This window comes from Pristiophorus japonicus, chromosome 8 (genome assembly GCF_044704955.1).
Source record: "Pristiophorus japonicus isolate sPriJap1 chromosome 8, sPriJap1.hap1, whole genome shotgun sequence".
In the NCBI taxonomy this organism is placed as follows: Eukaryota; Metazoa; Chordata; class Chondrichthyes; family Pristiophoridae; genus Pristiophorus; species Pristiophorus japonicus.
In genome coordinates this window covers 6889090-6901208 of record NC_091984.1, presented here as the reverse complement: position 1 = coordinate 6901208, position 12119 = coordinate 6889090, and positions in this window count along the sequence as shown.

The window sequence follows — 12119 nt, the reverse complement described above, 5'->3', positions numbered from 1 at the left end:
AAAGTAAATGAGCTGACGGCACAAATCGTTACAAATGGTTATGATTTGGTAGCCATTACAGAAACGTGGTTGCAGGGTGGCCAAGACTGGGAATTAAATATATAGGGGTATCTGAGAATTCAGAAAGATAGACAAGAAGGGAAAGGAGGTGGGGTAGCTCTGTGATAAGAACATAAGAACATAAGAATTAGGAACGGGAGTAGGCCATCTAGCCCCTCGAGCCTGCTCCGCCACTCAACAAGATCATGGCTGATCTGGCCGTGGACTCAGCTCCACTTAGCTGCCCGATCTCCATAACCCTTAATTCCCTTATTGATTAAAAATCTATCTATCTGTGATTTGAATACATTCAATGAGCTAGCCTCAACTGCTTCCCTGGGCAGAGAATTCCACAGATTCACAACCCTCTGGGAGAAGAAATTCCTTCTCAACTCGGTTTTAAACTATGAAAGAGCTCCTTAAAAGTCCTCCACTGTTCCTCAATTGTGCCACCGTTTAGTCTGTGTTTCCAGTCTACTTTAGCCAACTCTGCCCTCATCCCACTTTAGTCCCCTTTGTTTAAGCATAGTATGCTAGTTTGAGACACTACTTCCTCACCTTCAATCTTTATTACAAATTCAACCATACTGTGATCACTCATTCCGAGAGGATCTTTTACTAGGAGATCGTTTATTTTTCCTATCTTATTACACAGGACCAGATCTAAGATCGCTTGCTCCTTTGTAGGTTCTGTAACATACTGTTCTAAGAAACAATCCCCGTATGCATTCATGAATTCCTCCTCAAGGCTGCCCCGTGCGATTTGATTTGACCAATCGATATGTAGGTTAAAATCCCCCATGGTTACTGCCGTTCCTTTTTCACATGCCTCCATTATTCCCTTGATTATTGCCAACCCCACCACAAAGTTATTATTTGGGGGCCTATAAACTATGCCCACCAGTGACTTTTCCCCCTTACTATCTCTAATCTCCACCCACAATGATTCAACATTTTATTCCTTAGAGCCAATATCGTCTCTCACAAATGCCCTGATATCTTCCTTTATTAACAGAGCTACCCCACCTCCTTTCCCTTCTTGTCTATCTTTCTGAATTGTCAGATACCCCTGTATGTTTAATTCCCAGTCTTGGCCATGCTGCAACCACGTTTCTGTAATGGCCAGGACCCCAAGAAAGAATGCAAAAGGCAGGAGGCAACATAGCAGAGTAGCACTGGGGTAAGTGTAAACTACAAGGTGATAGGAAGGGACAATATGTATGAATATAAAGGGGCTGCAGGAGGGGTCAAAACTAAAAATCATGCTTTAAAAACTATTATTAAAACACTCTACCTAAACGCACGCAGCATTTGAAAGAAAATAAATGAGTTGACGGCACAAAGCATTTCAAATGGGTATGATTTGGTGGCCATTACAGAAACGTGGTTGCAGGGTGGCAGATGACACAAAGATTAGTGGGAAAGCAGGTTGTGTAGAGGACACAGAGAGGCTGCAAAGAGATTTCGATAGGTTAAGCGAATGGGCTAAGGTTTGGCAGATGGAATACAATGTCGGAAAATGTGAGGTCATCCACCTTGGAAAAAAAAACAGTAAAAGGGAATATTAGTTGAATGGGGAGAAATTACAACATGCTGCGGTGCAGAGGGACCTGGGGGTCCTTGTGCATGAATCCCAAAAAGTTAGTTTGCAGGTGCAGCAGGTAATTAGGAAGGCGAATGGAATGTTGGCCTTCATTGCGAGAGGGATGGAGTACAAAAGCAGGGAGGTCCTGCTCTAACTGTACAGGGTATTGGTGAGGCCGCACCTGGATACTGCGTGCAGTTTTGGTCACCTTACTTAAGGAAGGATATAGTAGCTTTGGAGGGGGTACAGAGACGATTCAGTAGGCTGATACCGGAGATGAGGGGGTTACCTTATGATGATAGATTGAGTAGACTGGGTCTTTACTCATTGGAGTTCAGAAGGATGAGGGGTGATCTTATAGAAACATTTAAAATAATGAAAGGGATAGACAAGATAGAGGCAGAGAGGTTGTTTCCACTGGTCGGGGACACTAGAACTTGGGGGAACAGCCTCAAAATACGGGGGAGCCAATTTAAAACCGAGTTGAGAAGGTTGTGAATCTGTGGAATTCTCTGCCCAGGGAAGCAGTTGAGGCTAATTCATTGAATGTATTCAAATCACAGATAGATAGATTTTTAACCAATAAGCGAATTAAGGTTTATGGAGATCGGGCGGGTAAGTGGAGCTGAGTCCACGGCCAGATCAGCCATGATCTTGTTGAGTGGCGAGCAGGCTCGAGGGGCTAGATGACCTACTCCCGTTCCTAATTCTTATGTTCTTATGTTATGTAATTCATAATGAGGAACAAGGAACTGGCAGACCAATTGAACAAATACTTTGGTTCTGTCACTAAGGAAGACACAAATAACCTCACGAAATGCTAGGGGACCGAGGGTCTAGCTAGAAGGGGGAATTGAGGGAAATCCTTATTCGTCAGCAAATGGTGTAAGGGATATTGAAGGGACTGAAGGCCGATAAATCCCCAGGGCCCGATAGTCTGCATCCCAGAGTATTAAGGAAGTGGCCCTAGAAATAGTAGATGCATTGGTGATCATTTTCCAACATTCCATGGACTCTGGTTAGTTCTTATGGATTGGAGGGTCGCTAATGTAACCCCACTTTTTAAAAAAGGTGGGAGAGAGAAAACAAGGAATTTTAGACCAGTTAGCCTTACATCGGTGGTGGGGAAAATGTTGGAATCAATTATTAAAGATGTAATAGCAGCGCATTTGGAAAACAGTGACAGGATCGGTCCAAGTCAGCATGGATTTATGAAAGGGAAATCATGCTTGACAAATCTTCTAGAGTTTTTTGAGGGTGTAACTAGCAGAGTGGATAAGGGAGAACCAGTGGATGTGGTGTATTTAGACTTTCAAAAGGCTTTTGTCAAGGTCCCACACAAGAGATTAGTGTACAAAAGTAAAGCACATGGTATTGGGGGTAATGTATTGACCTGGGTAGAGAACTGCTTGGCAGACAGGAAGCAAAGAGTGGGAATAAACGGGTCCTTTTCAGAATGGCAGGCAGTAAATAGTGGGGTGCCGCAGGGTTCAGTGCTAGGACCCCAGCTATTTACAATATACATTAATGATTTAGACGAAGGAATTGAATGTGATATCTCCAAGTTTGCAGATGATTCTAAGCTGGGTGGCAGTGTGAACTGCCAGGAGGTTGCTAGGAGGCTGCAGGGGGATTTGGACAGGTTAGGTGAATGGGCAAATGCATGGCAGATGCAGTATAATGAGGATAAGTGTGAGGTTATCCAATTTGGTGACAAAAACAGGAAGGCAGATTATTATCTGAATGGCGACAGATTAGTAAAAGAGGAGGTGCAACGAGACCTGGGTATCATGGTTCATCAGTCATTGAAGGGAGGCATACAGGTACAGCAGGCAGTAAAGAAAGCAAATGGCATGCTGGCCTTCATAGCGTGGCAATTTGAGTATAGGAGCAGAGAAGTCTTACTGCAGTTATACAGGGCCTTGGTGAGACCACACCTTGAGTATTGTGTACAGTTTTCATCTCCTAATCTGAGTAAGGACATTCTTGCTATTGAGGGAGTGTAGCGAAGGTTCACTAGACTGATTCCCGGGATGGCAGGACTGACATATGAAGAAAGACTGGATCGACTAGGCATATATTCCGTGGAATTTAGAAAAATGAGAAGGGATCTCATAGAAACATATAAAATTCTGACAGGTTTGGACAGATTATATGCAGGAAGAATGTTCCCGATGTTGGGAAAGTCCACAACCAGGGGTCACAGTCTAAGGATAAGGGGTAAGCCATTTAGGACCGAGATGAGGGGAGACTTCTTCACTCAGAGAGTGGTGAACCTGTGGAATTCTCTACCGCAGAAAGTTGTTGAGGCCAGTTCGTTACATATATTCAAAAGGGAGTTAGATGTGGCCCTTACGGCTAAAGGGTTCAAGGCGTACGGAGAGAAAGTAGGAATGGGGTGCTGAAGTTGCATGATCAGCCATGATCATCTTGAATGTGGTGCTAGCTCGAAGGGCTGAATGGCTTACTCCTGCACCTATTTTCTATGTTTCCTATGTTTTCTATGTGAGGGATGAGGAAGAGCTGAGGAGGGGAGGGGGAGAGGAAGGAAGATGTGAAGCAGAGCTTGTGAATTGCTTGCTGATCGAGGCAGGCGAGCGAGAGGAGTGGAAGAAAATCTTCTTGAGGTGTGTGTGTTGTTGGGAGTAAAGTGCAAGGCCATCAGTAACGGTGGGTTAGTCACCAGGGAGCTGCAGTCAGAGTGAGATTGGAATGCTGATGACCTTATATTGATGTTTCTGTCTGCTGGGCAGGATGTGAATGAAGGGAAATACTCTTCCTGTTCTTTTCACTCTTCGATAGTACACGGCCCACTAATTATTGGGAGACTCACCACCCTAATATGATGGGGTTTGCATTTTAGAAATGTGGACCCTGTCATCCTGCCCATGCCCTTTGAACTACGATCTCTTGGGACAGTTTCCGACCTGCCCGGATTGCAGCTGGATATGGAAAGAATGTCTAACCCATAACTATCTCCATCTTGATCACTGGACCCTCCCTATATCTCATAGAGTCAGAGAATCTCTCAGCGCAGGAGGAGGCCATTCGGCCCATCAGGACTGTGCCAGCTCTGTGAAAGAGCTATCCCATTAGTCCCACTCCTTGCTCTTTACCCAGAGCCCTGCTAATTTCCCCCCTTCAAGTTTTTACTCAATTCCCTTTTAAATATTACTTTTGAATCTGCTTCCACCATCCTTTCAGGCAATGCATTACAGATCATAACAAATTGCTGCATAAATAAACTCTCCCCTTAACATCCTTGCTCTCAGGAGAACAATTCCAGCTTCTCCAGTCTCTCCACATCCCTTCAGTTTATCCTCACGCTTTCCAATGGGTTCAGGAAGCAATGACCGTAACGATATAAAGTACCCGAGCCGGGCTGTGTTATTGATTCATTCTCGGGATGTGGGCATTTCTGGCAAGGTCTTCATTGGCTGTGAATCACTTTGAGACATGCTGAAGTCATGAAAGACACTATAGAAATGCTAGTTCTTTCTTTTCTGTAGAACCATGGGAATAAAACAGGATTTATTTTGCCATTCAGAACACAAATTGATTTGTGAGATGTTATCAGTGTTTGACACTGTGTCTGTCGGTCTTGTCTTTAACCTCGCTGAACCGTTATTACTCTGGGCAGATCCCAGCTCTATCTGGAATCACCATCAGCTGCAGTGACAGCACAGTCCCAGTACTGGGACGCGTGCAATAAAGGTACAGCAGTTATCATGGGCGACTTTAATCTACATATAGATTGGGCTAACCTAACTGGTAGCAATACAGTGGTGGAGGATTTTCTGGAGTGTATTCGGGATGGTTTTCGAGACCAATATGTCAATGAACCAACTAGAGGACTGGCCATCCTAGACTGCGTGATGTGTAATGAGAAAGGACTAATTCGCAATCTTATTGTGTGAGGCCCCTTGGGGAACAGTGACCATAGTATGGTAGAATTCTTTATTAAGATGGAGAGTGGCACAGCTAATTCAGAGACTAAGGTCGTGAACTTAAGGAAAGGTAACTTCGATGGTATGAGCCGTGAATTAGTTAGAATCAATTGGCTAATGATACTTAAAGGGTTGACGGTGAATAGGCAATGGCAAACATTTAAAGATCACATGGATGAACTTCAACAATTGTACATCCCTGTCTGGAGTAAAAATAAAACGGGGAAGGTGGCTCAACCGTGGCTAACAAGGGAAATTAAGGAGTGTTCGATCCAAGGAAGAGGCATATAAATTGGCCAGAAAAAGCAGCAAACCTGAGGACTGAGAGAAATTTAGAATTCAGCAGAGGAGGACAAAGGGTTTAATTAGGAGGGGGAAAATAGAGTATGAGAGGAAGCTTGCTGGGTACATAAAAACTGACTGCAAAAGCTTTTATAGATATGTGAAGAGAAAAAGATTAGTAAAGATAAACATAGGTCCATTGCAGTCAGATTCAGGTGAATTTATAATGGGGAACAAAGAAATGGCAGACCAGTTGAACAAATAATTTTGTTCTGTATTCACGAAGGAAGACACAAATAACCTTCCGGAAATACTAGGGGACCGAGAGTCTTGTGAGAAGGAGGAACTGAAGGATATCCTTATTAGGCGGGAAATTGTGTTTGGGAAATTGGTGGGATTCAAGGCCGATAAATCCCCGGGGCCTGATAGTCTGCATCCCAGAGTACTTAAGGAAGTGGCCATAGAAATAGTGGATGCATTGGTGATCATTTTCCAACAGTCTATTGACTCTGGATCAGTTCCTTTGGACTGGAGGGTAACTAATATAACACCACTTTTTAAAAAAGGAGGGAGAGAGAAAATGGGTAATTATAGACTAGTTAGTCTGACATCAGTGGTGAGGGAAATGTTGGAATCAATTATTAAAGATATAATAGCATTGCATTTGGAAAGCAGTGACAGGATCGGTCCAAGTCAGCATGGATTTATGAAAGGGAAATCATGCTTGACAAATCTTCTGGAATTTTTTGAGCATGTAACTAGTAGAGTGGATAAGGGAGAACCAGTGGATGTGGTGTATTTGGACTTTCAAAAGGCTTTTGACAAGGTCCTACACAAGAGATTAGTGTGCAAAATCAAAGCACATGGTATTGGGGGTAATGTACTGATGTGGATAGAGAACTGGTTGGCAGACAGGAAGCAGAGAGTCTGGATAAATGGGTCCTTTTCAAAATGGCAGGCAGTGACTAGTGGGGTGCCGCAGGGCTCAGTGCTGGGACCCAAGCTCTTTACAATATACATTAATAATTTAGATGAAGGAATTGAGTGTAAAATCTCCAAGTTTGCAGATGAAACTAAACTGTGACGGTGTAAACTGTGAGGTTGACGCTAAGAGGCTACAGGGTGACTTGGACAGGTTAGGTGAGTGGGCAAATGCATGGCAGAGGCAGTATAATGTGGCTAAATGTGAGGTTATCCTCTTTGGGGGCAAAAGCAGAAAGGCAGAATATTATCTGAATGGCGGCAGATTAGGAAAAGGAGAGGTGCAACAAGACCTGGATGTCATGGTTCATCAGTCATTGAAGGTTGGCATGCAGGTACAGCAGTCGGTGAAGAAGGCAAATGGTATGTTGGCCTTCATAGCTAGGGGATTTGAGTATAGGAGCAGAGAGGTCTTACTGCAGTTGTACAGGGCCTTGGTGAGGCCACACCTGGAATATTGTGTTCAGTTTTGGTCTCCTAATCTGAGGAAGGACGTTCTTGCTATTGAGGGAGTACAGCGAAGGTTCACCAGACTGATTCCCGGTATGGCTGGACTGACATATGAGGAGAGACTGGATCAACTGGGCATTTATACACTGGAGTTTAGAAGGATGAGAGGGGATCTCATAGAAACAGATAAGATTCTGACGGGACTGGACAGGTTAGATGCATAAAGAATGTTCCTGATGTTGGGGAAGTCCAGAACCAGGGGACACAGTCTTAGGATAAGTGGTAGGCAATTTAGGACTGAGATGAGGAGAAACTTCTTCGCTCAGAGAGTTGTTAATCTGTGGAATTCCCTACCGCAGAGAATTGTTGAGGCCGGTTCATTGGATATATTCAAGAGGGAGTTAGATATGGCCCTTACGGCTAAAGGGATCAAGGGGTATGGAGAGAAAACAGGAAAGGGGTACTGAGGGAATGATCAGCCATGATCTTATCGAATGGTGGTGCAGGCTCGAAGGGCCGAATGGCCTACTCCTGCACCTATTTTCTATGTTTCTATTACTGTGCCCTCAATCTATCGATGTGTTACTGCTTTACGGTCTGAGGTTCTCCCAGTGAATGACGGGGGAGCTGGAAGTTCAGTGTCCATGTGTCCCTGTTGTCCCAGAGCACCTGATCCATCTTCACCATCTGGGCAATCTTCAGTTCATTGCCCCAGGACACCTGATCCATCTCCACCATCTGGGCAATCTTCAGTTCATTGTCCCAGGGCACCTAATCCATCTCCACCATCTGGGCAATCTTCAGTTCATTGTCCCAGGGCACCTGATCCATCTTCACCATCTGGGCAATCTTCAGTTCATTGTCCCAGGACACCTAATCCATCTCCGCCATCTGGGCAATCTTCAGTTCATTGTCCCAGGGCACCTGATCCATCTTCACCATCTGGGCAATCTTCAGTTCATTGTCCCAGGGCACCTGATCCATCTTCACCATCTGAGCAATCTTCAGTTCATTGTCCCAGGGCACCTGATCCATCTTCACCATCTGGGCAATCTTCAGTGTGAGCAACACTGCGATCACATCCAACCCAATCAAAGCTCCAGGATGGAACAAGCAAAGTGCGGTGGGAATAGGAGGGAAATTATCGGAGTGAGAATCTCGGGAGAAGTGAGAGAGACTTTTGGGAATGTTGGCTCAGTCCCGAGTACTGGCTCAGGAGGAAATAGCCCCACTCTTCAAATGAGTAAACAATCAGTCCAAGGATGAGCAAAGTGAAATGATTGGAGATACAAGTGGAAACAATTCCATTTTATTAATATTTAAACAGGAAATATCAGGCACAGATATAAATAATGAATAAAGTGTGTGCAGAATGATGGGTATGTTTGACCTTCAGATCAGCGCTGCACTCTGAGGATTTCTCTCAAACATTTCACTAAAGCTTCCAATTGTGTTTCTACAATCATCAATTTCTGGCCCTCCTCAGGACTCAGAGCATGAAATCACAACAGGGAGAGTTTGGGAGAAATGGTCAACACGTTCAGCTGGGAAACATAGAGCTTGTATTTCTATAGCGCCTTTCACCACCTCAGGACGTCTCAAAGTGCTTCCCAGCCAATGACGTACTTCCAAAGTGTAGTCACTGTTGTAATGTAGGAAATGAGGGCAGCCAATTTGCGCACAGCAAGATCCCACAAACAGCAAGGTGATAATGAGCAGATCATCCTTTTTAGTGATGTTAGTTTGAGGAGAAATATTGTCCCAGCTGGGCCCTGCCCTGCCCTACCTGGGCCCTCCCAATTATTGCCATGGGATCTTTTCATCCACTAAGTGGGCAGACGGGGCCTCGGTTTAAAGTATCATCTGAAAGATGGCATCTCCGTCTGTGCAACCTCTCGCGCCTGCTCTGCCTTTCAATGAGATCATGGCTGATCTGTATCCTAACTCCATTTCCCCTCTTTGGCTCCATATCCCTTAATACCCTTGGCTAGCAAAAATGTATCAACTCAGATTTAACACCATTAATTGAGCCAGCATCTATTGCTTTTTGTGGGAGAGAGTTCCACAATTCTACCTGCCATTGTGTGAAGAAGTGTTTCCTAACTTTTCTCCTGAACGGCCTGGCTCTGGCTCAATATGCACTGGGAGTGTCAGCCTGGAATCTGGGCTCAATAAAAATCTGGGATCAGTAAAAGTGACCATGAAGCTGTCAGATTGTCGTAAAACCCAACTGATTCACAAATATCCTTTAGGGAGAAAACCTGCCATCCTTACCCGGGCTCGGCCTACATGTGACTCAAGTCCCACACCAACGTCGTTGATTCTTAACTGCCCTCTGAAGTGGCCGAGCGAGACACTCAGTTTGTATCAAACGCACTCCCAGTGCTTCAAGAAGAAGGCCCACCCCCACGTTCTCAGGGCAACTGGGGATGGGCAATAAATGCCGGCCATGCCAGCGATGCCCACATCCCCAAAATGAATGAAAGAAATGGAACCAACACCCCTGAGCTCTTTGTCCCTGTCTGATGGGCCATTGATCAGTAAACCTGCTCCCAACCACCGGTCATCCCAAAGTGCTTCACTGCCAATGAAATACTTTTTAAAGTGCAGTCACTGTTGTAATGTGGGAAACGGAGCAGCCAATTTGCGCACAGCAAGATCACACAAATCAAAATGTGCTAATGACTAGATCATCTGTTTTAATAATGTTGATTCAGGGATAAATATTGAGCAGGACACCGGGAAGATTTCTCCAGCTCTTCTTCGAAATAATCCTGTGGTAACTTTTACATCCACCTGAGAGAGCAGACAGGGTCTCGGTTTAATGTCTCATTCAAAAGACGGCACCTCCAACAATGCAGCACTCCCTCGGTACTGCCCCTCCGACAGTGCAGCACTCCCTCAATACTGATCCTCTGACAGTGCAGCACTCCCTCAATACTGCTCCTCCGACAGTGCAGCGCTCCCTCAGTACTGCTCCTCCGACAGTGCAGCGCTCCCTCAGTACTGCTCCTCCGACAATGCAGCGCTTCCTCAGTACTGCCCCTCCAACAGTGCAGCGCTCCCTCAGTACTGCCACTCCGACAGTGCAGCGCTCCCTCAGTACTGCCCCTCCGACAGTGCAGCGCTCCCTCAGTACTGCCCCTCCGACAGTGCAGCGCTCCCTCAGTACTGCCCCTCCGACAGTGCAGCGCTTCCTCAGTACTGCCACTCCGACAGTGCAGCGCTCCCTCAGCACTGCCCCTCCGACAGTGCAACTGTCACTCAGAACTGCCCCTCCGACAGTGCAGCATTCCCTCATTACCCATCAATGAGTCCAGCGAGCTGGAAATCAGCCGAGGAAGGAGCTTGGTTTCCACCTGTTGATTCAGGAGTGGGACGACCCATGAATAGATCACCTTGATTAATAATTAAATAGCTGCTACCAAGAATAATGATGACGATATAATAATTACAAAAATTCAATGAGGGAATAATGTAGTTTATGTATTTCACTGCAATCTATAAAAAGCTCAGGACTACAGCTTCTGCCCTGAAGATATTATTGTATAAATTTGTCAACTTAAACCTCAGTGAATCAGAACTAAGAACGTTACTTGAATTTAATGAAGCAGTTCAGTTTTATGTAACAGGGTTTAAATTAATTTTATTTCATTTGTTTTAATTGTTAAGTCCTGACTCTAATGTACTGACTTACACGAGACACATGCTGAAGTCAAGGTCACTCAGGACCTGCACCTTTAATTCCAGCTCTCCAGTGCTGCACTTGCCTGAGACCTCCCTTTATATACCTCAGTGGGACAGGTATGGAGTGTCCCCTTCAAGTGCACCCCTGGTGGTAAGGTATGCTTATTGTTACAGGTCATATCCAGTTACAGTCATGTATAGCATGGTAAGACACAGTTATATACAGTAATGTGAGATACATGACATCACCCTCCCCCAAGGTCTTATTGCCTTTATAGATTCAGTCTCTCAAGTGGTCTGCGCTCTCACGTGGAGCGTCTTAGTTGTGGTTCAGTTGTTTGCCTTGGTGCCTGTTTTTTGTTCGGTGTGATTGCTGGTATCTCGCCTGGGCTGTCTGTTGAGACTGCCCTTTACTTAGGTTGTTCCACCTGTCTGTCCACCCGGTGTGATGTGAGCTCCACATTGTTGTCTGCCTCTGGTTCTTCAGTGTTATCAGTGAATCTACTTTTTACTTGGTCTACATGCCTCCAGCAGGTTTGGCCATTGTCCATTTGTACAACCAGTAGCCTGTTTTCCTCTTTGTCTGTTACTGTCCCTGCAAGCCATTTGGGACCCCGGCCATAATTTAGCACAAACACTTTGTCCCATATCTCATTCCACCTCCGCCTCGAATTTCAGTCATGGTACTCAGTTAGCTTTTGACGCTTAGCCTCAATAATTTCATGCATGTCTGGGAGGATTAACCAGAGCCTGGTCTTTAAGGTTCGTTTCATCAATAGTTGCGCGGGGGGAACCGCAGTCAATGAATGCGGACGAGATCTGTATGCCAGCAGCAGTCGCGACAGGCGGCTCTGCAGCATGGGACCTTGGATTCTGAGCATGCCTTGTTTAATGATTTGCACTGCTCGCTCAGCCTGGCCATTGGAGGCTGGCTTGAAAGGTGCCGTCTTAACGTGATTTATACTGTGGTCAACCATAAAATCGTGAAATTCTGCGTTGGTGAAGCACGGACCATTATCACTGACCAATATGTCAGGAATGCCGTGCGTTGCAAACATGGTTCTAAGGCTCTCCACTATGGTGGAGTGGGTGCTCGAGTTTAAAATGGTGCACTCGATCCATTTTGAAAATGCATCAACGACTACGAG